Source organism: Cheilinus undulatus, linkage group 17 (assembly GCF_018320785.1).
Source record: "Cheilinus undulatus linkage group 17, ASM1832078v1, whole genome shotgun sequence".
Lineage (NCBI taxonomy): Eukaryota > Metazoa > Chordata > Actinopteri > Labriformes > Labridae > Cheilinus > Cheilinus undulatus.
In genome coordinates, this window is record NC_054881.1 from 32,244,728 (window position 1) to 32,271,488 (window position 26,761).

Genomic DNA, 26,761 nt, shown 5'->3' on the forward strand with positions numbered 1-26,761 from the left:
TTTAATATGAATAAAATGTGTGGGCTTAAGCAGGAAATGTTTTTATCGGACAATCAGCAGAAAAAAAACAATCATAAATCCCAAGTCGTCACTGTTGAAGAGCAGGTGTTATGTTTTAACATGTGGCCGTGTTAACTGGTGACTTTTAAGTTGAAAGTGTCAGTGCTTGTTGTAATTACAACACTGTTAAACCACATTTTCTGTGGTTTTCTGTAATGTCTAAGATATGCTTAGGAGATATCATTTATTAAAAAACTAAACCAAGAGGCTCTCCACGGTTTTGATATCTATTATCAGATGCATTCATACAGTCACCAGTTAACATGGTCACTTGTTGAACCATAACACCAGTCAATTGACATGAAACAGATGATAGGTCCAGTTATTTTTATAGTCTGTGCTGATCAGCAGCTGTCAGTTGCTATTCGCTCCAGGTGAATGTGTCTGTATGATGTTAGTTTGGGCATATGAACCATTCCTGAAGTTGGCTACATTAGTTTAGTTTAGCACAGAAATCTGTGCAGGTCAGACAGTGCAGTGTGTAAGTATGTGTGTCAGATACAGCACTGTAAACATTACCAACACTAAGAGCTAGCGCTGCTAATGCTAACAGTGCAGTTAACAAGCCGTACATCTGCTGCAGCACCTGTGTCTAAGACAGCACCCAGAGGAAGCGGGTCTGAGGTTGAAAATACACTTAGGATGTGATAAAGTATGTTTACAATATTGATTCTTGGAAATTTTGAATAGATTCAGAATCACTGACATTAACATGCATGATTCTGACATGAATCATGTTTTTTTTTCGCAGCATCGCCAGTTGTTCTACCTTTTTTGTTAACCAGCTGCTGCTTTTCCATCACCTTTGTCTCTCTTCCTCTTCAAACAAGCTGGAGTCATTCAGTGGCTCCCTCTGCTCTGCACTTAAATTAAAGTGAGAGCTGCTCTGGTGGGAGGGGCGGAGCACCTGCTGTGTTGGGGAGGGCATGCTGCACAGGCCACACATGGCAAAACCTGGGGGAAAAAAAGAATAAAAAGGGTTAAAAAGTGAGCAACACTGCATGTGGTAAAGTAATTGTTTAATCTTGGTAATCCAAAATTATGGAAGAAATTAAAACTTGAAGAATTGGCCTTTTGTAAGCAACAAATCAGGCTTTATTTGTTAGCATATCTGTGGTAGTTTGATAACAAAATGCACAAACTTAAGCTGCTTACGTGCATGGGGACACAGAACAGAAATGTCACTGCCATTTAATCATTGAGTCCCATCTCAGAGTTTAGGCAGATACCAGATTGGTGACTGGTATCTGCCTAAACTCTGGCATAAACACATCTCAACTGCCCACAAGTAAATAAGACAAGCATGTTTTCATAGTAGTTTGATATCTTCCTGTAGATGAAGCACTCAGCATATTTTTTATTAACACATCCTGTTTACTCTGAAATTAGAAAAGTTTTCACATATGAAAATGTTTTATTAGTTTATAGACAAATAGATATAGTAAATATAATCCCACTGGGAACTAAATATTTCTTCCAGTTTCCTCAAATAGGCACCAAAAAGGAAAAAGCATATAAAAGCACAACAACTCATTCATTAACTAACTTTTGATTTCTCTGTGATTCAACTTGCCTCCTTTTTCCCAGGCAGCGATAAAAGCTGTGTCTCTCGCAGCAGGGGGCCTGTGTAAGCCACATTACTATCAGATGACACAGAGATTATTCAATCAATATCTTGTTGTGTTACGGCAGACTTCCCCGCCTGCCACACTGCGCTCCCAGCAGCCACCTCGGCCAGACAACACAGCAGAGAAAAAAAAAAACACCCTGAGGCCTTGACCCCCACCGGCCAACCAGCCCTGAAAATACCTCTGGGAGCAGACATCGACATGAGGCGATGAGTAAATCTCATCATGATCTGTGTCAGCCTCTCAGACAAAGACGATCAAGGAAACGGACATAAAAATCAAACCACGGCCCATCGGTGTTATTCCATCATTGTCTACTGAATTAAAATACATGCAAAGTTTTTCAGTGGTAGTTTGCACCAATTCAGAAAGAGTCATACCAGAGAAGGACCAAACAGAATAAAAAAAGAGTGATGGTCTGTGATATATGTTGATATATGCACCTGAGAGGAACATTTTATGCTTGCATTTATTGACATTTTTATGATTTTATTGCTCACAAAAAACTGAAGAGCAATAGTATGTTGTTAAACTATTAAAAAAGGACATTTTCAAATAACACAGCAGCATTTGACTATTTATAAGTGATCCCTCCGTGCAGGTTATACATGAGGAAGACTGTCCATGATCTCAACTCATTTAAAAGACCACTAATTTAAAGGGAACAGGCACTTGCTCAGACTACCCTGTGGACCCGAGGAGAGGGGGGAGTGGGGGTCACTGACCAGGGCCACAGGGAGGCCTCTCACCTCATAAACATAAAGGGGGGAGAGGCCATCAATAAATGATGAGGAGTGGTATACATGTATTTTTAACGGTGCTTCCGTGTGATGTCTGGCAGCTCGCTCACTATCTGTCTCCTGGTGGAGGCCAGAGAGCACAGAAGGACCATGCATTTTTGAATCACGCCGTCTTCCCTCCCTGTCTGAGAGTTGGTTAGGGTGAGGAAGGGGAGGGGTCTGACTGAAAGGGGGGGGTTGAAGGTGGTCTTTGTGAAAGGAAAAAAAATTGGTATCGATGGCCAACAGGTTCCTGCTTCAGCCAGCGGGGTCACTGAGGTTTGTGAGTGTGCATGCAAGTGTAACAAAGCAGAGAGTGGTCCGAGTGGAGATGGTCGACAGGATAAATGGGAGACAAAGCAACAATGAAAAGCAGATTGTGCCAGTAAATATACTTATCATGCATGTGCTGCACCTGCAAGGGTTGTGAACCACGAAAGAAGGGCATCATGCAAACATTTATTATGAAACCAAGGTGAAGATTTTTAAATGCAAGTAGCTGGAGAGTGATGATTTCATACATGCATGACATGAATGAGACATCTATTTATCAGTCATTTTTACTTAGTGATTGTTTTCTCTATAAAAATCTAAATTCAGCCAAGAATTGTGCAAAAACAGAAATATAGGTCAGACCAGTGAATGGTTGACATTTTCCCTTGATATACATCTCACATATGCAATCTTAAAATGATTATTACTTAAAAAATGAATCAAATAAAAAAGAATACTGCATTATGCAATCATCAGAATACAATGTAAATGAGCTGCCATCACAGCACCCTGTATGTTAGACAGGCACTCATGATGCTTTCAGTCATGAAGGAGTATTAAACAAATAGTATTTTTCATCTTAGTTCTGTATTATAGAATTGAACATGTCAACACTTGTAGCTCCTGGAAAAAACCGCCAAAACATAAACTGTTGATTTCTCCCTCTCTCTCTCTTTTTTTTTTTTTTAACAATTGATATATCAAACATTGAAGTCTGAGCTCTGGATAAATTATGGGAAAGTTGCAGAGATGTCGAGGGAGCGACTGTGTGCTTTCTGGCAGGAAGGAGATGATTGATGTTGCTTGTAGCCTCCAGGGGAGCAAGCAAGCACACGACAATCGATTCAATCAGCGATGGCAGGCAGGAATAACAACACGGCATCAGTTTGATTTACATGTGCAAGATTTCACTGAATTATTGTCATTATCAAAGTACGGGCAGGCGGAAGACTGGTAATAGATCTCCACCAGCACAATGTGAAAGCACCAAGATGCGTTTTATTCCTACAGCCAATTTATCAGTTCTACATCTCATCTGTGTCTAGAGAAATTAACACAATGTCTGCTTTAATATCACCTCCATTAGGAGTTACAGCAATGTGTTGAGTGTTATCAACAAGAAAGCAAATCCACACTATAAAAACACATTGATGGCACTTCTAATTACAACAAAGTACTTTGCGAGACTTGGGTCGGAAGTTGTTTGATTTAAAACACAACCGGCAAGGAGATGGTGGAAAAAGTTTCAATATTTTCATTCATGTTTGACTTTCCTTAGTGCTAAAATGAGTCATCAGGTCAATCCAACCTTTACTGATCACACCTGAAGCAATTTATAACTAATCAGTACAAGGCTTGTTTACCTGTGCAACATGCAAGGCTGTCAACACAAGATGGAAAGCTACAACAACACCCTACAGTTTCTCAACAGATACTCAACTGTTCATTAAATGATAACAGGAATTGTCAACAGTTTTTCAGAGCATAATTAAAATGTTCAAGACACTTCCACAAGTCCAAGGGGTTGTCATCAGCTTCCTAAAGCAATTTATGTTTAATTTACAATGAAATTCAGTTAAACTCAATATTTGTGACTTTAAATGGCTGTTTTCCTTTGTATTTTTGTGAGATTCATATCAGAATCCGATTGATTGCCAAGTGTTTTCTCATAAAAAGAAATAGCCTTGGTGTTTAGGTGCAAAAACAACAAATACAGAGTTAGATTACTAAGTAAACATCTATTAAGCAGCAGTTTCCTACTGTTCAGGAGGTTGAATAGAATATTATAAAGAAGGAATATATAAAACTAAATTATATCAACACAAAATAAATAGATGAGCTAAAAAATGAGCAGGTATGATAAAGGTTGGCTGCCAATGCATTAGGCTGGCTACAAACTAGAGGATTTGAAAAAACCTGGGAGATCATGGACATGAGGAAAGTTCCAACTAGGGATGCACGATATTATCAGCAGATATTAGCTTGAAAAATAAACAAACTACAGTCCATGTCGGATGGTTTAACCTGCCTTTACTGGCTGTAAATATCAGGCTTTAATTCAGTAAGTTAATAGATTTTTAGGCAGGACTAACAGATCTATGAGGTATGGCTATCAAAAACAAAACTAATGCTGTAATACAATTTTATTGCACATAAACATTTTCCAGAGTCTTTCTCCTTCAGTATACCCCCCTCCTGCAACAACACACCACTGCATTCAGGTCTTCCACTGATCAAAGCAGTGCAGTAGATCTTCTTAGGACTGTCGTCTCAAAGCCTCTGTAGTTCTTTTCTTAACTTCTGACACAGACTCTAAACTTGTTCCTCTGAGCATAGATTTGATCTTATGAAAAGGGAAAAGTCACTCGGTGCTAGATCAGGTGAATAGGGAGGGTGATCGAGCATTGTGGCATGTTTTTGGGCCAGAAACGTCTCTAAGGAGAGCTCAGTATGAGCTGGCGCAAAACAATTTTTCCACAATTGTGGTCTCTTTCTTCTGATCTTTCCTTGCAGCTTTTCTAGAACCTGTTCATAATAGTGTTGATTCACCGTTGACCCTCTGAAGCCCACTCCTCCACAATGTTACCCTTGATGTCAAAGAAACAACCAACATGGCCTTGAGTTCGGACTTGCTTTGTCGTTCTTTCTTCATCCTGGGTGGCGATGGTGTTTTCTAATGCATTGACTGCTATTTTGTCTCAGGATTGTATTGGAAGATCCATGTTTCATCACATGCAATGACTTCAAAAAAAATTGGGGGTTTCCTTTGATTTGTACCAAAATGTCTCCACAAATTTGCTTGCATTTTTCAGCGATTTAAAAACTGCACGGCACATTGCAATTTAATCTAAATTCTGATTATATTGGTATCGACATTGGTATCAGGCTAAATGAATTTGGGAATATCGGCAAAAATCCGACATCATGCACCCCTGGTTTTGGAACAGTTTTTTATTTTATAATCACTGATCTTAAACAAAAGACAATTGTGTTAGACTGCACACTGGTGGTTTGTAGCAATGACTTTACAGTGGCGACTCCACAGAGACAGACCCTCACAGAAACTCAAGTGATCAAACGTGACTTCAGAGGACAAAACAATGTGGAAGACAATTACTCTGGTCAGCCATCTGTGGTATGTTTAACATGAGACATTATAAATGTACGTGATGTTGCTGTAACTCTACAAGCTGGTCTCCTTTTTCAGTATTTCAAGAGGCTCCGGGCACAGTTATGTTTAAGTTTGCTGCCATGTTGGTGAGCTTTTAAACAACATCTAGTTGATGACACTCTCTGGTCCGCTAACTCTTATTGGCTTTTGCTGGTATTCTGTTGAAGGCCACCTGATCTGGGCAAACACGTTTGATATTTATGACAAATAATTGGTTGCAATAAGCCTCCAAGTCCCCCATCACTGGGAGTCAAATTGGGCAGTAAATCCGGCCTATAATCATCCTGTGTGTAGCCAACCTTAAACTTACATGCAGACTTGAAATACTCCATTTCATTGGGTGTTAATGTTAATATAAAACATACGTCTTAATTGCCGTTGCACTACAAAACATATTCTTATTAAAATAATATAAATGTATTGTTACAATACAACCCACACACTTTCTCAGGATTATTACACAGACACATCACGTCCATGAGCACCCACACGTCTGTTGCATGTGTGTGTTTGAGTGTTTTTTTGTCCACACAGTTTCTCTGTGTACCGGCTCTCCTGCAGGGTGTCAGGTGTGTTCATCTTGGGGCCAGAGATCCTGGAAAATAAGTCAAGAGTGGAGGGGTTGGGGCTTTAAAGGGGGGCTAAAAAGCCCCTAATTGGACAAGTGAGACTGGTGTCGGTAAGGCTGACTGTGGGGGAGACAATCTACCTCAGTGACCACTCCTTGACATGCCATTTGCCTCTGAGGACCCCCAGGGCTGTCCGAGCAGCTGCCCGACAGAGCCATAACTCCAGGCCAAGGCGAGGACCTCAGGCTAACAAGGCGATAAGGAAAGACTGGTGGAGTGTGAGAGGAAGAGACAGCGCGGAGCAGGAGAGCAAAAGTAGGAATAGACCGAGAAGTCAAGAGGAAACACAGATGTGCTGAGACACTTTTCTGCTCGCGGAAACTTTATTCTCTAACACGCAGACGCCGGAGATCTCACACTGCCGAGAGGATGGCTTTAATCGCAAAAGAAGCGGTGTGGTTTCCCTGCCTTGCTGTGGATCCTAATGCTCATTTCATCATCAGACAAACTGACACCGATATATTTACATGGAGCGGGAACGGCGGAGGAATTTGGAGGCATGTTGCCTGGGAGATCAGAGGCCTGGTTTATAGAATGGAGGCAGCACAAACAAACAACAGCAAAGGCCCCTGGCTCTGCACACTCACACACATATAAACACAGACGCCCACAGACACCCACGCCTAGATTCACCTGAGTGGAGGAAAACGCACTCTCCCAGGTTTGAAGTTTGTCTGGAGTGGCAAGCCGAATAAAGCGTGTGAAGCGTGATGCCAGGTAGGAGAGAAAAGCAGCTTCAAACGGTTATCAATACAATTGGCTGTGCCAGGCGCAGCAGTTTAACCTCTTTAGCACGCCGGATGTCTGCTAACTGGATGTGACGCTTTCTCTGGAAGGCGCCTTCTGTGGTGTCGTCTTCACAAACACTCACAGGGGCCTGATGGGTACTGAGAGTCCCAGTTTAACTGTGCGGCGTCGCGTCCCTTTGACAGTCCCCAAACTCCACCGTAATAACACCCCAAGAAAACACAACAAATTCTCCCACTTGCCGCAGAATAATAATAAAAAAAGAAAAACACAGGTTGTGATGTGCAGTGGAAATTTGCAAAACAGTAAATAGTGATTCAAGTGCCTCTCACAACAGATGTCTCAAGTTAGCCTGTTTATGGGAATCAACTTTTCCTGACTGCTCTCATAACACTTTTTCCTAAGAATATCAACATCCTCTTACACACAGTAAAGGACAAACACCGGGAGCCATACAAAATAATTCTAACATATTTGTAAACATTGACACGAGTACAAAGACAAACAGGCTCCCTATAAAAATCCAGCACATCAAACAGTTTTCTACACAGTGCTGCAGCATGATTTATAATCTGTGAATCCATCCGGCTTGTCGTTTTTATATCCGCTGCCATTACTTCCAGTGTAATTACCCATAAACACATGGTTTTAGCAGATTTAAAGGCTGAGTGGAAATCATGTCTAATCATGTGCCCGCTGGTCAAACAGCATCATCAAATGGCATGAATGTATGTCACATATCTCGAGGCGTGAAGACGAGGAAGCAGAAATAAATTCATAAGGAGCTTCCAGTTTTGCCAAGACGCAGAGCCTGGAGGAAAAGGACGAGGGCGCAGCCTGCCAAGGATGTGGTGGAGGCATTAGGGATTGCAGCTGGTGTGCACTCAGGCTGGCTGCACCCCTGCACCCCTTGATCCTACGCAGAGGCAGGTCTCAGCAGACCCGCGGGTGCCAAGACACCGCCATCCAAACCTGGAACCATCAGCCTCCACATGGACACATGAAAAACAAACAGAAGGAAAAGAAAAGCACATGCGTGTGCTGTATGTATATGCATGCAGGCACACAAACATGTCCGCCTTTGAGCTTTGAGTACACTCCCACACACAAACACACACACCTCTGACAGGCCGTACACAGATGTTCCAGTGATAACTATGACAATGTCAACACACTGCCTCAGTCATAATGAACTAGAGAAACCAGGCCTCCAACTCTTCTCCTGGGCTTCTCGCTGACAATTTGTAGATGCTCCTCCAGGTTGCTTTCTGACCTCGAGGTGGAGAAATGGAAAAGAGGCTCAGACAATAACACTGGCTGGGTTTATAAATGTATGCATCTATATATGGAGGCTGATCAGGAAGGAGAGACATGTCACTCTGTGCCCGCTGCTCATCGTTTGAACACCACGTTGGTGTGTGACCCTGCAGAGCTCCTGTCCCCTTCAATTAGGCCCGGGAGAGGATTAGCAGCGAGGGGAGGCAGAGGTAAAGCAGCGTGGGGAGATGGTTCGCACAGATAGAGTAACCAGCGTAGATAACGGGGTATTAAAGAAAGGGGAGGTTGAGTCATAAGATGCAGCGTAGGGAAAGGTGAGGAGTCAGTGGGGGGTTGGGGAAGATAGACTGTCTGATATGAGGGACCCATGCAGGCTGAGCGGGTGCAGCTTGTTGAAGAGGTGCGAACACACAAACAAAACAGGGAGTAACTATAGCCCGGCTGCACAGGGTTCTACTGTAGACCCTATAGAGCAGGGTCACGTGCTGATACTCAATCAGCAGTGTCTGACTGCAGAGGGAGAGACTAAACTTCCAAAATTAGGCAGCTCACTACAGAAAGTTGACATTTTATTAAAACAAAAGTGGATAAAATTAAAGGTGGCAGTGGCAGTGGCATATTTAGAAAGTAACGCTGCATGATAGCTTAAATTACAGTGTATGATGAGGCTGTTTACATTTGATTCATAAAGCTTATGCTTTTTGTCCCTTTCTTTTTTTCCAGATATGTGTTATGCAGAGAATACAGCTTAAAATAAAGAGGCTTTATCAATCAGAATAGGACTGTTTTTTAAATTAAAGGTCCAGGCCAAGTAAAAGTCAAAATAAAATAACTGAACACTGCATCCCTAAAAGTGAGGGTATAATTTACATTACTCTAAAACTATAATTAAAAAAAAAATCCCCACAGATAAATAAAAAATCAGTTCATGACATATATCAATTTCTTCTATGAAACCTACTTTGTTAGAATACATTTTCAGATTATGAGAATAATATGTCATATGTCATATTTTGGCATCTCAAACCGCAAAAATATCAGGTGGTCAGCCGTTGAACTAAATGAACAAATTATTGACATAAATAAAAATGTAATTTTAATTGGGTGAAACTGAAGTTTGGCATGATTTTATGGTTGAAATCTTTAAAATTATTAAATGTCATTAAATTCATCAGTATAAAGTTAGTAAGATCATTGAAAAACTTGTCTTGGAATTTGCAGGGTCAGGTGGCACAACCATAATCATTGGGCTTTTATTTTGAAATCAAGTGATTAAAACAGAATGTTGCAAAATTAATCATTCATTTGACTTCAGCTGACACTCATACTATGCAACAAACCTAGTTTAGAAAAAAGTAAAACTCCAATGCACATACATATTTGCATGCATTTCATTTTGACTGTTAATCATGGCATCTATCAGGGAAATATGAGGATTCAGTTTTCCCTTTCACAGCACAGAAAATATCTCTGAAAAACCGTGCTGATGCTTTCAGGTTTGGTGTTGACGCTGTGTAATGACTGAACTTCATTCAGCTGAACGAGTAAGAGATTTCTACATTGGGCATGCTGTGGGAAAAAGCGGAGAAGAAAATGAGACATAATTACCAATTTTATGACAAATCAAACATTTTTTTAGAAGTATGGAGAAACCCCTTTAAGATTATCAAAGTGCTGTTTAAGGTGGTCAGTTTTTTTCATCACTTTTTTTTGTTATTGTTTTTATTTTTACCAGAATCTGCCTAGAGTGTGAAAAGGAGAGAGGAGCAGTGATTGATGAAATTCAAAGTTCAGGTCAACTAAATTATGAGTGATAATTAAGATGGAATATTCTAAACTGGGTCTTTACCTGATTAAGGACAACTAAAGATGAACTGCACATAAATTGCAAAGGCTGACTGGCAATATGAAAACTCACTGTGATAAAAGCCTCATCTCATATGCACATCTGCATGAATTAATCTATTAACCGTAACTTAAATTGCTGCGGTAAAATGCCTCACTACATTATGCATATATGCACTAATTAATCTATTTACCGTACTAATCATTGTTTAATCTATGTACCGAACTCAAACACTGTGAGTAGTCAGTCTACTCACTGTCACTTAAATATTGTAAGAAGGCTCTCTGTGGTAAAATGCCTCACCTCATATGCACTTACTGTAATTTTAAATTATCTTATCTGCCTCATGTAAATCTGCCTATATCCTTACATGTTTTATATATCTGATCATATCTAGTCAGCATTCTTGCAACCATACTATCAAAGCACACAGACTTATATATACTAGAAAATACCTACAAGAGCGCATACATCTTTAAATCTTCATTTTTTTCAATACTTTTTTTTTACAGTTTTATTTATTTTTTGTATTTATTGTTTAATTCCTGTACACTGAGTGCAAAGCTAACCAGAGTCAAATTACTTTTTGCATAAGCATACTTGGCCAATAAGGCTGATTCTGATTTAAATATTATGTCATACATTTAAGCCAGTTTTCCGGAGTTTGCTCATATATTTTGGTAGTTAAAACAAGTTTAGTAGTTTAAATCCGGTGCTGAGGACCTCTATTTTGGTTGCAAAGGTTTAGAAACCAGTATTGACAAGTTTGGATTCTTAGCAGTATCTCATAAAGGTTTAAAATTCTGGTATTGTGACAACCCTTTAATGGCATGTGAGGGAACAGAGACTCAACCTTTGCCTTGTATTCAGGCTTTTGAGCTACACATGCTAAAATCAGTGGCACCTCCACCCTGAAAACCCATCTGAACAACAAAACGCAGTGCTGCTTTCCTGCTGCTCATCTCCATTACAGTGAGCCTCGACCACGATTACCAACAAGGGAGCACTGCGAGCCCTCAGCGCAGAGAAAAGAGGCTCTGACAGCTCTACTAAGCGAGATGGAGAGGAAGAGGAGGCCACAAAGAACTATTGTACAGCTTCCAGCATCTACGTACACACAGTTAAATCAACTGCTGCTTTTTATTTTGGATGCTTTTATCACTTTGGATGGCTCACCTGAGCTCCCTGCGAAGCTATTAATTTTAAGCCTCGAAGTTTACTGCCAGTGCTGCGCCTTACATTTCCGCCTCCGCTAAAAGAGGGGAGGGTGGAGGATGAGAAAAAAAAGCAGGCAAAGAGTAACTTATTGTTTTTATATGAGATCTATTCCCCTGGTGTTCTGGTCAATAATGACTTGATATATCAGTGACTGCCTTGCTATTTGCACTGTTTTCGGCGTGTTTTCTCTGCCTGTGATTGAGCGGAGCTATTTTCACGCATGGAGAGAGGTGGTGGAGGACCAGGGAGGCTAACGTCTGTTTGATCAAAGTTTATGTGAAATTTCCCGGGGCCGCCGGGGGAGTCGCTGTTTATGAACTGTAATAAAAAGAGTCATTTTGACGGCGTGACCCCGGTGCACGGGGAGGAGGGAGGGGGAGGAAGGATTTGGTTATGTCTCTGTTTGCAAGGAGGAGGTGCTCTCACAGGCCTAAAAGAAAGAGAGAGAACTGGAAAAAGGAGCAAGAAGGAAAGAGGAAGAGACAGTTTTTGCAGAGGTGAGGGGCTGAAAAGACAAAACGCACCTGTAGGAAAAGAGTGAAAAATTAAAAGTGAAGTAAGGAGGGGATTACACCCCCCCGCCAACAGCTCTTAATGAAACACTTTGGTTCAATATCTGACTCATCTCGCACAGCGTGATCAGCTTTGTCCCTAACAATCCTCTTCTCATCTGAATTTAATGCATCGTAAATGAGAAATTAGCATGCACGCTCTCCACAGATGGCTCTCAAACACAAGGACAAAGAAAGAAGATGAATATATATATATGTGTGCCATTCCCGCACGCTTAAGTATGTTATGCGAAAACTGCAGTCGATAAATACGTATAAATAGTAACCTTTGAGGAAATCAAATAATGTTGACCTTTCTGTGAGTCGATAGAGTAATCCTCTGTGCTGCTGGCTGCCTGCAAAGACACTTGAGCAGTATCAGACTTTTAATGAAGAGATGATTGGTCTCCAGGTTGAAAAGCTTACAGCTGGACTTAGACAGATGCTCTCCAAAAGTATACTAAATGATAGGTTAATGTCACATTAGCTATTCCTCTCGTAGGATGAAATCAAACCTGGATTTTTCTCTTCATTTTCCTGCTCATAGCAGGCAAACTTGCAACACAAAGAACAAAAGCTCCTGCAGATACATTCTCCGTTCTTAGACTTAAATAAAATGAACTGAAAAGTGTGAGGAATTCAATGACATTTCTAATTAGATTGATCAATAACATTCTCAATACTTCAGGTGATGACTTAAGGTGATGATGAGTGGTGGTGGGGATGAGCATCATCTACAGTTTTAAGATACATCGAAAGATCACCCAAATGAGCTATAGAGTAAAAAAAAATATTATTTTAATTGATGTAATTTAGGTTGAGTTCAAATAGAAACAAAAGAAAGATACCAGGCTTCATGCTTAGCAAAATGATTTACAGTAAGAACCACCTACGGTAGCATGCTACTCCCATACGTTCTAATCTGCACACAGTTCAGAAGGATTTTATTTTGTTATTGTGTCATACACACAATCACACTCAGCCCATGAGCTTAAATGATATAGAAATTAACCTATCCAGGACCAGAGAAGGTCTTTAAATTTTCATGAACAAAAAAAGAAGATTAAAGACAAACTAAAGACCAATTAAACAGACTCTCTTTCAGGGTTCCGAGACAAAGTAGAAAGTTTAAACACATCAAATGTCCAGTTTTTGCTGATCAGGCCACTGCATTATTTCAGGGTTTTGATGAGCTGCTTCAAGAAGCAGTGACCCTCTTAAAACATCAGATTCTGTATAGTGCAAATATCACTTGCTTTATCACACAACTCTCAAAGTCTCCTTTGAATCAACCAACTTCTATGGCCAGGAAAGAGTTCCAAATCTTAACTATGCAATCAATGATCTTTGACTACTAGATAAACTAGTGCATTAAATATTTCAGGCATAACATTCTGTTCATTCGGTCTTAAGTTTGGTAGGACAAAACACTAAGAAGTAATTTCCTTTAAACTTAATCAAGAGCTTCTCTTTAAAATGAGCTAATGTTAGAACACAAATTTTTCCTGTAGATTTACATGTCCACCTTAAAAAAGAGTGCAGCTCATTTGCCAAGGGAGAATTATTTACAACTTTGCTCCATGTAAGGGTCAATGGGTTCATTCATTTGCGGTGTCACCACCTGACACACTGGTTGCACCACCTGACATTTGCAACTAATTTAAAATTAAACAAGCAAATATTTTGACAAATTTTGTTATTCCTTTTAGAAAGTGGATATGTGTCGTTTTAAAATAGACTTCTGAATTTTATGGTGAAATACATTTTTGGCTGTTTTACCTTGGTTGTACCACCTGTCATGGATAGTGTACCTGCTCACCTTAGAAAAAATGGAATTAATCCCCAAAAAATTGGCACATGATGTTTCTTTTATCTCATTAAAGGTATAGTAAGTGTTTTTAGAGATTTGTATAAAATTAACATATTTCAAACATTATTATCAACATTTTTTGTTGGGGCTGCAGGGGCGCAGGAGTTAGTGCTGTTGCCTAACAGCAAGAAGCCCTCGCCCAATGACAGCTGGGATAGGCTCCAGCCCCCTGCGACCCCGAATGGGATAAGTGGTATAGAAAATGGAAGGATGGATTTTGCAGTTTCACCACCTGACATTTGCAACAAATTACAAATTAAAGAGCCAAATACTTTGGCACATATTGTTAATTTAGTTCTTGTTAGAAAGTGGACACATGAGATTTTCAAAAAAAAATTAAGACTTTTTTGGTTAAACATTTTGAACAGTTTTACTGGTTGTATGACCTGACATGGACAGTGTTCCCACCCACATGTGACTGAGAATGAAGGTTTTTTCTTTACCTGAAAAGGATCTGAAAACTGTTTCACTTTGCCATAAATGTCAGCTGGAGTAAAGTGGATTATAAATTATGCTACAATCAGTTTTTATCACTTCATTGCAAAGTAAACGTCCCATGATTACAGTTGCATCACCCTGACATTGTGGGACAAAACTTTTTCAATGATCTTACCAACTTTAATTGATGAAGTTTAACGGCATTTATTTGTTTCAAAGATGTCAACTAGAAAATCCTGCCAAAGTATCCTACTCTGAATTCTCACGATTAAAATGCCATTTTTACCAGTGTGAGTAATCTGCTCATTTAATCAGACGGTTGCACCCCCTGATATTTGTAGGGTTTGAGATGCCAAAATATTAAATTGATTATATTATTCCAGTTAGCTGAAAAGGTATTCAAACAATGCAGGTTTCAGAGCAAAGATTGATATATGCCCTGACCTATTTTTTTTTCAAAGGGGAATTAATGTTTCAGACACAAAGATATGCATGTAATGTCATGGACCCATTACATTTTTTCATTGATTCTGTCCTCTGACGTTTTCATTGGTCGGTTCCACAATGTAATGACTTCACATTCATGTCTCCCTGAATTATGTTGGCAACATTTAGAAAAGAGCTGGCAAGATTGAAGGTTTTTCCTGCTCTTTCTCTGTTGGCAACATGCTTGTGCAATTCAGACAGCGCTCTCTCTTTTGGCAAAACAGTGACTAAAAATCAATGAGTTTCTGCCATTTTTGATACCACGTATCATTAAAACTATGGATATTTTTAAAACACATGATATAAAAGAGCATAGATAATTTTAACAACTGAATTTATGGAAATTTCACCATGTTTTTGCACATTTTTGACAGAGGACAAGGGTTTGTTTGTGATTTCCGATAATTAAAAATAAAAAATTGCCCAATATTTGGTGTCATGGACTGCAATATGTATAATATGTATCAGCTAAAAAATACAGATCTATGATTTTGTGTTCATATTGCTCCACCCTAAATAGAAGGTAAAATGTTTAGCATTAATTAAAGCATTAACAGCTGACACCTTACACTGCATGTCTGTCTGCTTCTCTAAATAAACCTCCCCGGGTCAGTGGAGCTGCAGCGGAAATCACTGCGTGATCCAGGGAAGCTTTGCTGTGACAACACTCCTGTCTAGTTCCTGTCTGAGATTTATCAGAGGTTTCACAAAATCAATGCAGCTCGCTGTAAGAAAGATCACAGCAAACACTAGAGACCCATCAGCAGTAATAGCCATCCCGACACAGAAAGGGAAAAAAGGATGTTTGTCAGAAGTGGAGATTTACAAGAGAAACGCACGAGACAATGACTTGAAATGTACAATATGTCATTTTATGACGCTTCCCTCAATATATTAAAGTCTGATATGTGCAAAAAGATAAACTTCAGGATTTCAGAGGAAGGAGAAGGTTGTGTTTGTGCATCTATATGGTGCATCAGTGTGATTAAAATGTGTGTAATTTGCCCTGGACTTCCTGCCAGTCCCAAACACAGGCACGCACATCCATCACACAGCACACCTATGGGTCTGTGGCTGCATGCCACACACACCCACACAAACAGACACAAGCTCGCACACAGACACACACTAACTCACACACACACACACACACACACACACACAGGCAGGCAGGCAGGCAGGAGAAGGATTATTGAGGTAGTATCAAACAGGAATAATAAAGCAGGTTCTTAAGATTTTAATAAGAATAAAATGAAACAGTAACCACCGAGGGGCCAGCAGGGTTAATCCCTTCTATATTACTGAAAATAAAAAAAGGATAAAAACAGACAGGAGGGCAGAGCTGCAGCCGGAGGAGAGAGAAAGAGAGAGAGACAGGAGAGAAGGGGAAGGAAAAGAGGGAGGAGAGGGAGGTGTGGAAATGAAATATAAGAATAGGAAGTGGTCGGCTGCTATCAAAAGTACAGCCAGTTAAAAGGGATTTAAATGAACAAGACAGTTTAAAATAGCACAAGTCACTTTATCATTTCCTCCTTTTTCTTCTATATTATCCTCCAACTCACACAGCCAGACAGAACTGACACGCACACACACAAAGATGACACTGTTTGACTGTGTTTAGACTTGATGAAAGCGTGGTTCATTCCCTTTGCGTTGAAACACCCGTGTCAGTTCAGCAGCATATTTCCAATGTCAAAGCACGTGTGCCGGCAGCAGATGGCATGAAACAGTTGGCAAGAGTGAGCGAGCGTGAATATCTGTTTACTAATAACCCTTTAATTACTTCAGATGGGCAATGGGATCAAACATCCAGACCCACATAGGAATTAGCCTTAAATGAGACTGGACTGGAAATCTAGGCTAACCCCTTATGTTGCCGTAAAGACCTTTGCTGTGAGAAAAAGCCTTACAGACGGGAATGAGGGATGAGTTTTCACTATTTCACTTAGAAGGACTTTATTTATAATCAAACAACATAACATGCTTTTATAATAATTTACGAGCAGAGGAGAAACTTTCACATGAGGCTGAATTTAAGAGCATTTTAATCACCAGTAGATCTAGCAGTCGTTGCTGTTTAACTCAATGTTAAAAACTGACATCTCTATGACCATGATGTATAGTTTTACTTTTATTTATAATTCTATTTAGTGCCATAACTAGCAATTATTTGAATCGTACTACTCTCATTTCTTTTTATTAAGTCATTGAAACATTAAGTGCACAAATTATGAGCATTACCATAAAAGACTGTACAACGTTGATGGTCGAGCTTTAAATGCACATGTACACTCTGCCACCAGGGGGCTCCCAAACAAGACAATGACAACAGATTAGACTAATGGGAGTGACTGGCTACCACTCAAAACCCCAACCCCAAATGAAGTAGGGCTGTGTCTTAACAAGAATCTGGTGATATGACAAGTATCGCGATATAGGGGTGCCGATACAAGATATTGCAATATATTGCGATTTTTCAAAAAAATAGGAAAAATAAAATAGTTGATTAGATGTTACTACTATGTCATACTGGATCAAAAAATATAGTGTATAATGGATCAGAATTAAGCTATTCTTAAGATATAATAATACAAGCTTGTCAACAGCATAAATAGAAAAAATAGTCCTGCATCATCTAGCATTATAACTGTCTTTGTGCAATCAGAAGATGAGGATTTTACTCATTTGCTGTGATGAATTAAATTGCTTGCAGGATTTTCTTTTTTTTTTTTTTTTTAAAGAAAAGGGAAACAAAGAATCAATCCAGAGTAAATGTACTCCCATATTTTATACTTCAACTTATATCAGTTTGCATGTACTGTCCAGCTTTAAGCTTTAAGGACTGCTGAACAGTGTTGTTGGGAGGGCATGACATGACAGGCCACAATGATTTTATCATACCATGGAAGCCATCATTCTTAACTACACCAAGACAGCGCAGAGCATTACTAATAAAACAAAGTAATGACTGTGTAATTTTGGCTAGACTAGAGGACAGTGGTAGCTTAAATTTTCCGACTCGTTCCAGAGTCAGTTGAGAGACATCCACTAGTTTCACGATAGCCATTAGCTGTGCTATCACTATGATGTCTAGCTTGTTGATCACAAGTAGGCAGCACAAGACAATAATGAGACATAGCTACAGAACTGCTAAATGGATACACCTGTTTCTTTGTTTCTCACTGACAAAGCCATCTTGCAAAGCTCGCATCTGAACCTTTTGGGCCCGGTTAGAAAATGACAGGACCAGTCAGTGTCAAGGGGGAGTACAAGAGTCATGACGTAAGCAAGCAGCAACAAGAGACCGGTGCAATTATGGCAGAAGACATTAGTGTGGATGCTGCTAAAGCGTAAGTTTTACCAGAACTTGATGACATTTCTTCATTACAAGAAGAACAAAGAACAGCATTGAGTTGTTTACCTTTCAAAAACGGCAAAAGTCGTGTACTGACATGTCTACAGTCGCCACGGGTTGTGTTATGCAGCTCTAATGGAGTTTACTCCTTTCGTAGGGCGCAGCTTGGTAGCGGCTACGTCACGTGTTTTGTTGCTCTGATTGGCCCGTAAAGATATGACAGAAAGAACGTTCATCCAATCACCCGCCGAGTTTTTTTTTAAAGGCTCTGCCCTTTCCCAATCGCTGTCTATGAGTGGTTTTCCAGATGGATGTGTGAAATCCATCTGGCGTGCCAGGTTACAGAACTGCAGCTTCCAGCTGTAGTTAGCATGTCCTGTGTAGCAGTCTTCAACGTAACATCCAGTGTTTTCATAGCAACAATACACGTCTATTAGGGCAGACAAGATACACCCCATAGTTGGGGATGAGCACAATTAGCTGGCAAAGCACCTGAATTATGAGTTGGCTTTATTCATTCTTCCTTTATTTGTTTTTTTTTACTTCAGGCCCACAACCCCGCTCAAATGCTTTCTAAACTGTAAAACAGCCACCACCACTAGAAACCCTTGTAGTTGTTCTTAATAACTACTCTCATGCTGCCACAATGCTCACTGATACTGATAGCAGCGCTTTACCACTATTTTCCTCTGGAATTAAGTTGTCCAGAGACTGTCTGGTTATAATCACAAGCAATGAGTGGTGATATTCAGCACAGGACTGGTGGAACTAGCACTGCTAACATTGGCTTCATTCTACAAACCAACTTAACAACCAACTTGAAGTAATAAAATGACTAAATTAAGTAATAAAACAGGTTTAGTCATCATAATTATTTTTCAGTCTCAAAAATTCTACTTTTTAAAAAACATTAATCTTGCTAATACTGATATCTGTATTTGAGACTTGAAATATATTAAATATGTTGTTAAATATCTACCATTGTTTGCCCTTTGCCACACAAACAAAACATAAAAAACAACAATTGTACATTTTTAAGAGGCTCTGTCACATTTGGTTATCATGTCCAAAACATGTACAAGGCGACATTTAGAAGTTTAAAAAATGTCAGTGGTCTCTGGGGGCCAAACTGTGTAATGGCAAAACATTTAACATCTCAGTAAGTTTCTTGCTGTACCTTATAATTGGTATGGAAAAATCTGAAATATTCAATGCCAACATTATGTTATGTAAATATTTTGTATATGCAATATTGTCTAAATTATGATCCTTAAACTCTTCATATGGCAGGAATTACAAAATATTTTGACAACCAAATTTTTTGAACAAAATTTAAAAAACACTTTAAAGAAAAAACATATTGAGGTGGTAATCATTAATGCAAATGTAAAGGATTAAAAACAATGAAATCGTTGGTTAACAAGTGGACACCTTTTAAAGGCCGCTCCTATGATTTAAAGACAGTGATGAGTGTTTTTATTGCTACTCAGTATAAAAACACTGCAGCGTCTGAACCCTGATAAAATCCCTTTATTGTCCCTTTTTCCATGTGCATCTCTTTATGATAGTTCGTGCAAACATGGCAGATTGAATCATTAAGAATGTTTACGTCTTCCTCTGAGTATTTACTGCCTGTAACAAGGAGACACTTTTAATATTTTGTACACTTAATACATATGGCACAGCTCATATGCTGTATAGTCGAGTGTTATGAGGGCGCTCCCTGGGAGAAAATCCCTGCTGTGTGTAAATGTCATGAAAAATTCCTTCATCTGCCAGAATAACGTTAACCTTCCCCATTTTGTTCCGATGAACCCACCTCTTGGGCAAATGTGTTACAAAGACGTGTTCGGTCTCTGCAGCCTGCACCTCGTTCTTCGTCTGCGCCTTTCATTACGTGAACAGGGAGTGAATGCAGTTCGCCCGCTGCCCTTTTCCGGTGCCTGTGCATAAAGAGAGCATACATTTTAATGACAGGACCTTTACTTTTGAATAACAGTGAGCAGGGAGGAAAATAAATTGCTGTTCAAAAGGAGATAATACTCTGGGCATTGTGGGATTGCCTGGGATTGGGCAGCTGTGTGGCGACGACCCCTACGCTGAGACCAACCTGTATAAATTAAGATATAAATAGCCTCATCTAGAGCAGTATTACCAGGGGTGTGCTTGAGTGCTCGAGCACATGCTTAATATATGCATGTAGGTGTGTGTTTGTGTGTGTGTGTGAGCTCTCAAGAGGGAAGCTGGGAGAAAAGGAGCATGCATATGTCCATAGTACAATCTGGTTGCACGACAATCCTGTGTGAGTGCGGGCACGTGAGCACACACATACTTGTGACAGAGTGCTGAAGAAACCTAAATCCTCCTCAAGTGTAAGGCAAACAGTGGTGGCAGTGTGTGGTTATTGTATTTTCTTTCTGGGATCCCAGTAAACACCCCCAGGCCTGCACTGCCTGCGCTGCCTGCCTGTCACCGCGGCCGTCCTGCCATCATCGGCCAGCTTCATGCAGCAGCCAGAGTGCTGGCGTAGGCCCCACAAGGAAATTAAAAGGGGATTAGGGCTGGCTGACACTTTGTGGCCGATTACTCATTTATTTTTTGTGTTAGAGGAGCGTAGGGGTGGCAGGGTGGGGTGGCATCTCGTCTTGGCTGGGAAGAGCTGGGTGGGGCCTCGGGGCCAGATACTAGGCGAACATGCAGAAATCCTACAGTGACTTCAGCATCCCTCTCATACATGAGGGCTGAGCATTGTAAGAAACATTTTACTTCTTTTCTAGTATGATCCCTGACTCCTGATATCATCCTTTGATTTGAGAAATCTAAACACTTTCACAAATCTTTGTGTTTGGTGTGTAAAAGCGCAGTCTTTCCTGAGACATGTTTAAATCGTAAAAGCTAAGGGGAAAACTGTAATCACATTCGGTTCAACATTATTTGACGGCACTGGAGGTGAAATTGCTCTTTTACTGTCATATTGTTGCTGTCTATTTTGTTTGTAGCGTCTGGATACGTTTTGGCTCACAACATCAGAAAAAGTAAACTCAAACTACAACTTACTTTTACTTTTATTTGACAAAATACGCTATGTCTCGACTGCTGATTGAAAAACTGTGCTTGCTTTGACTTTAATCAGACAACATTTGTTCAAAAGAAAGCAAACAAGATTACAAATCTGGCTAGACATTACACAACAGTACTCAATGGTTTTATAATGCTCAGTGGAAGAAACACTGCTGCTAAAGCAGAAATAAAGCAATGAAGGTCCAATACTAAGCCCTGTTTTTATTTCATCTAGTTTAGAGGGATTAAAACCCTTATATTAAGTAAAAAGTTAAAATGCAGTTCTGTAATAAATAAATGTTTGTATTTCAAAAACATTACAAAAGAAAATTAAGTCAATTACTATCAGTAAACTGCTTTTAAACTGTAAAAGGCCACTTCCATGCTCTTAAACAGGTAGAGAATATTGTCTGACTGCCAACTGTGTCCAAATCACTTTAGACCATATTAAACTTAAAATCATCATAACTGAAAAGTTAACACTCCTTAGATTTCTATCCTTCCTAATTAATCCATACGTCATTATTAAGGTAAAATATTAATCTACAACAGTAAACTCACAGCTTAAATGCGCAGTGGTGTTGGGTGGGCTATTAATAGAGTTTCAAATTTCACTTACTAACTTTGGTTTGTCACAATTATGAGTGCAAGATAATTAAGATTAAACAAATACTTTGCTGCATGCCATGTTTCTTTAATTATGTCCAAATTTCAGGTGTTTGTTGTGATATTTGTGCACATCAACATTACCTTTATGTTATCTGTTTATTTCTAATTATTATATGCTATTATTCCATACATTGTTGCATTGTTTTATTTGTTGCTTGTTTTTCAAAGTATTCAAAATGTTGAAGTGTTGAAGTTTGAAAAATCACCTAGAAAACTAGCAATGTCAGTCACAACAATTGTGATTAGGATTTCAGCCATAAACGAGCAGTGTAAATTTCACCACCAGTAGGGGTGGACCAATATTGGTTTTTCAGGGCAGATGCTAGTTAAATTTAGGTATATGCAGGATCACAGAATGGAGGAAAACAAACAATTCATCCCTCTATCAGCATGAGAAACAGCACAGAGCAAGGGAAGTGATTAGGAATGCTCAGTTTAACAGTTGAATATGTTTATCAAATTAGTCAGTTCAAGAATTACGAGTCGGTAAGACAAATGACCTATTATTTATTTTAGACACATGGGCTTGAAATCCAGGTGCTCTTTTGAACTGTAATGAACTTCCAGCTACTAGCAGCCGCTGCCTTACTGTCTGAGCTTTCCCTGGCACTTCACCAGATGTAAATATGAGAAGCTTAGCAGTTAGCGTGTTGTAGGAAGAGCGCAGTATGACTTGTTTATATAGTAGTAAATGGAAATGAAGTGGTATGTAGGCAGTCGAGGGTTGTACTCATCTATAACTACAAGAGGCCACATATCAAAGCACGATATTAATCTGCAAAGAGGAAGGCTGGCAGAGCTAGCTGCTAATGTTAGCCACGCTGTACAGAGTATATCAGGCTCACATCATACCTGCTGACACAATGATCCTGTGAGGAATTTGACTGTTTTCTAAGGATTTTCTTTTCTTTAGAATAATCGGTTAAACACAATTTAAATGGCCATTTAGCTGAATGGGGATACGATGCCTAGGAACATCCTTAGAAGTGATGCCATATGCTAACTGTCTCAGTGGCACCCAGGCTTAAGTACTGATTGGCTGGTCTTCATGTGACATCTAGCCAATCAGATTGTGTTTTATACAGGACAGATGGTGAGACTGAGACTGTGGAGAGTGAAATAAAGCCAGAAGGGAAGACAAACCTTAGAGAGGAGCCAAAGTAGCACACTTTTTGATGAATTAATATTAGCAATTATCGGTAAGATAAAATGTAGATACTGATAATTGGCCAAATGCCAAATATTGGCTTTAATAATCAGTCAGATCAAACATGAGTCGACCTCAGTGCACTCATCAATTCAACAAAAGAAGATGATGTCAAGGATAGCAGGTAGAACTGGGAATGACTCCCTGCTACTTCATTCTCCCCTCCCCTTAATAAAAAAATTTTCAAGTGGACCACAAAAAGGAAACAGGCAACACAGACCTGAGGAACAAAGCCTCTGCGCAATAGGGCACAACCAATGGCAGAAAATAATCAGAGTCCATCACAAGTGTAGCAGGCACACACTACAAGTTTAACGTGCTGATTTTAGTTCAGATGCCCCTCTTCTGAAGCAAGCAGGGGGTCCATTATGTCTCTAAAGATTATCTTGCAAAAATTTTTAAAGTGTTTTCATGATTTCTCTGGTTTTGAAAATGCTGGAACAAAAAGCTTTTAAAAAATAGGTTGAATAATTTTTTGAATAAATTTAGACTTTTTTCCTGTGACTAAATTAAATTCTACATATCACAGCGTTCATTACCAAAGCTGTACTTTAGTAATAAATACTTCACGTCATTATGAAATCCGTCTTTGCCCTTTGTACGACCTCTCCGGTGCATGAGCCAGGCTTAAATCATACTTAGCAGCGAGTCCCCTTTGACTCTGATGTGCATCAGGCTGCTCAGGTTTTACTGCCTCTTTGTGTTAGATCTCAATATCATCGCTGCAGGGAAAACAAACTGTACAGATGACAGTGTTTGGTCTACTAATTAGCAGTTTGTATTAGTAATTAATAGGCATTACCATTCAACCGGGCTTCTGCTATGCAGCCTTCAGCAGCCTGTGAAGGAGATCCAGGCAGCACGCTCCCCCCACAGCGCCACCGAACTGTGGCCCAAGGAGAAATTCTAACACTGCAGTAGCTCTCTCTTCTATGGCTGCAGTCACAGGGTCCTAAACAAAGGCAGAAAGTTGAGGACACATCAGTTCACTGCCGACAGGAAGATGATATTATGATCTTTGCCTTGTCAACTAAAATTGACAGTTGTTATCTTTAGTCTTTTCTTTTTCGTTAAATTTAAACCTGGTTTGGCTTTAGTAGAGTTTTGTACATCCCACTGAACATCCCACTAAGCCCAAATATAGCTTTCCATTTTCACACATGGAGTGAAAAAGGCATCTAACCAGTGCAAACAACCTGACAAGCTTTTAAATCTGTACAGTAATGTGTCCACCACTGATTTGGGTGGATGCAGAGCTGGAGCGTGGTGGGCTCGAGGTGAGGTGAGGTGTGGCGGAATAGCAGAGTTATCAATTATCCAGAGCGCTGTGGCACTCTGGCTTCCTCCAGATCTGGTGTTAAATTAAGTTGTCAGCGCTGTCTCTCTGATTTCCCCCATCACATGAGCAGACGGTGATAGCGCGTGACGGCCGCTCGCCGGAGCTCCTCGCCGGCTGCCGCCCCGCATCTCGCCTGCAATTCATCAGCTCCTGAGCGCACTGGCCCGGCCTCAGTCCAACGCCAGCGCACGCCGCGTTGCAGCGGAGCCAGCCAGCCCGCCAAGCGCAGTGGCAGAGGAAAAAGGATTGGATCACCTTCCAAAAAACAGCCATAGAGGACGGGCTGCAGTGGACCATTGCCCCTGCGTCTGGGGCAGGAGTGGACTCGGTGTGTCTGAACTTGAGGGTGTTTGTGGGGTTGAATTTGTGCAAATAAAAAGACAAAAAAGTGTTGAAATGTTGAAAACTATAAAAAGTAGAGGTGGGCAACATGAAGCAAACATCATCTCTAAGTTTTTAGCTGAATTCTATAGAGTAATCATAAAATGGTTGTCAAAGCACCAGAACTAGAAAATTTAATAAGATTCTAGTAAAAATGACAGAATACTGAAACCTGTTTGATACTACTGCAACAAAAATATAAGTGCAACAAAACCAATATTGGCAGTTTCTCAATTTTTTGTTGTCAATAATTGTAAACAAAGTCCAAAACACTGGCAAAATAAAACACACTGGCAACATTTTCAGATACTAAGGATGTCAAATTCTTCTTTACTCTTAACGATCACGTCTTTCAAAATGATAAATGTCCATTATTTTTAATGATCAGTTGTATCAAAAACTACAGAAACATAATGATCCTTAATATATTACGTATATTTTTTAAATCAAAACAGAGGGTATGATCTAAATTGCACAAATATGTTGGCAACATCTGGAAAACTGGCTCAAACTGGTGAGGAGTGAGCCACCTTTCCAAATGTTGCCAACATATTTCTGCAATTTAGACAGCATGAAGGAGTTTTGATAAACCAAACAATAAAAACCTAATATCAGGTGTTAAGTTCTTTCATTTTTATTATCACGGTAGCAAGCAGGTATCCATATCACTTTATTTTTTAATAGGGGTGCACCGATCGATCGGCCGAGATCGGTATCAGCGCCGATTTCCTTAATTTTAGGAGACCGGTGATCGGTCGATCCTTGTAAATAAGATCGGTGGATAAGATCGGTTTCATATGCCTACCTACTAAAATGTGAAAAATAAAAGACTAAAGGAACTGATATAATTTAGTAGTTTGGACAGCAATGCTTTAAACTTTTCATTTATATTTGAGAGAACTACCTCATGTGCAGTTAAAACAACAAGTTTGTATTGTTTCATGGGTATTGCTTAATGTTATTCAATAAAATAAGATTGGAACATTGAAGGTGTATGCTGTCAGTTATAAAAAAAATTGGTATCGGCAAAAATTGGGCTTTTTAAAGATCGGTGATCGGCCAGAAAATTGCAATCGGTGCACCCCTATTTTTTAATAATAATATACAGTAATTGCTCCTTAATCCCTGTTAAATAAATAAATGATAATCCCCTTTAGACAAAAGATTACAATTTATCTTAAGGCAAATAAGCATATTAATAGTAGTGGTTCTTACTGTAAACTAGGGATGTTCAAACTATGTCTGGAGGACCAAATTGTACTTCTTAGTTTTGACACAAAACTTTCCCACTGTTTTTACTCTTTAACAACTTTGACAATAAGGATTTGTTAGTGGGCTTTTTTTAAGAAGACATCTAAAAGGTAAAAATATTGGCAACCAAAATAACAAGATCTCAACTCACAAGGGTCTGATGAATAAAGCCAAAATAAAAACAGCAGCAAATGGCAGCCTGACTGGCAGTCATTTGCTACCTGCTCTGTCTCAAGGTCTGATTCATAGAGCGTATCGAGCTAATCATGCAAGTAACAACACTCTAAAATGTTTGACAGCTTCGTGCAGTTTGTTCTTTTTTGAATGTGGAGATGAGCCATCAGCGTCTCCCCTATCTGTTGCACAGAGCATCTTTCTCATCCAGACCAGGGGCGGATCCTTTGGAAAACAGGAAAACCAGGGGATCACTGAAGCGTGGCACAACTTGTGCCTCACTTCACAAACACTCACCCTGCCCCCCCCAAACAATACAAAGCATGTCAGAGCAGCTGCACGAAACACCG

General features: G+C 39.7%; 1 long non-coding RNA gene across 1 annotated transcript in view; it reads right to left on the reverse strand.

Annotated features, from left to right (window-relative positions):
* The window catches only part of LOC121525437, a 38,258-nt gene continuing 11,497 nt past the window's right edge, over positions 1–26,761 (reverse strand). The window contains exons 2-4 of the long non-coding RNA XR_005993216.1: positions 24,069–24,218; positions 20,150–20,273; positions 1–1,014 (exon numbers count right to left, since the gene is read on the reverse strand). This is a non-coding gene — a long non-coding RNA (uncharacterized LOC121525437). The remainder of the gene's footprint in view (positions 1,015–20,149; positions 20,274–24,068; positions 24,219–26,761) is intronic.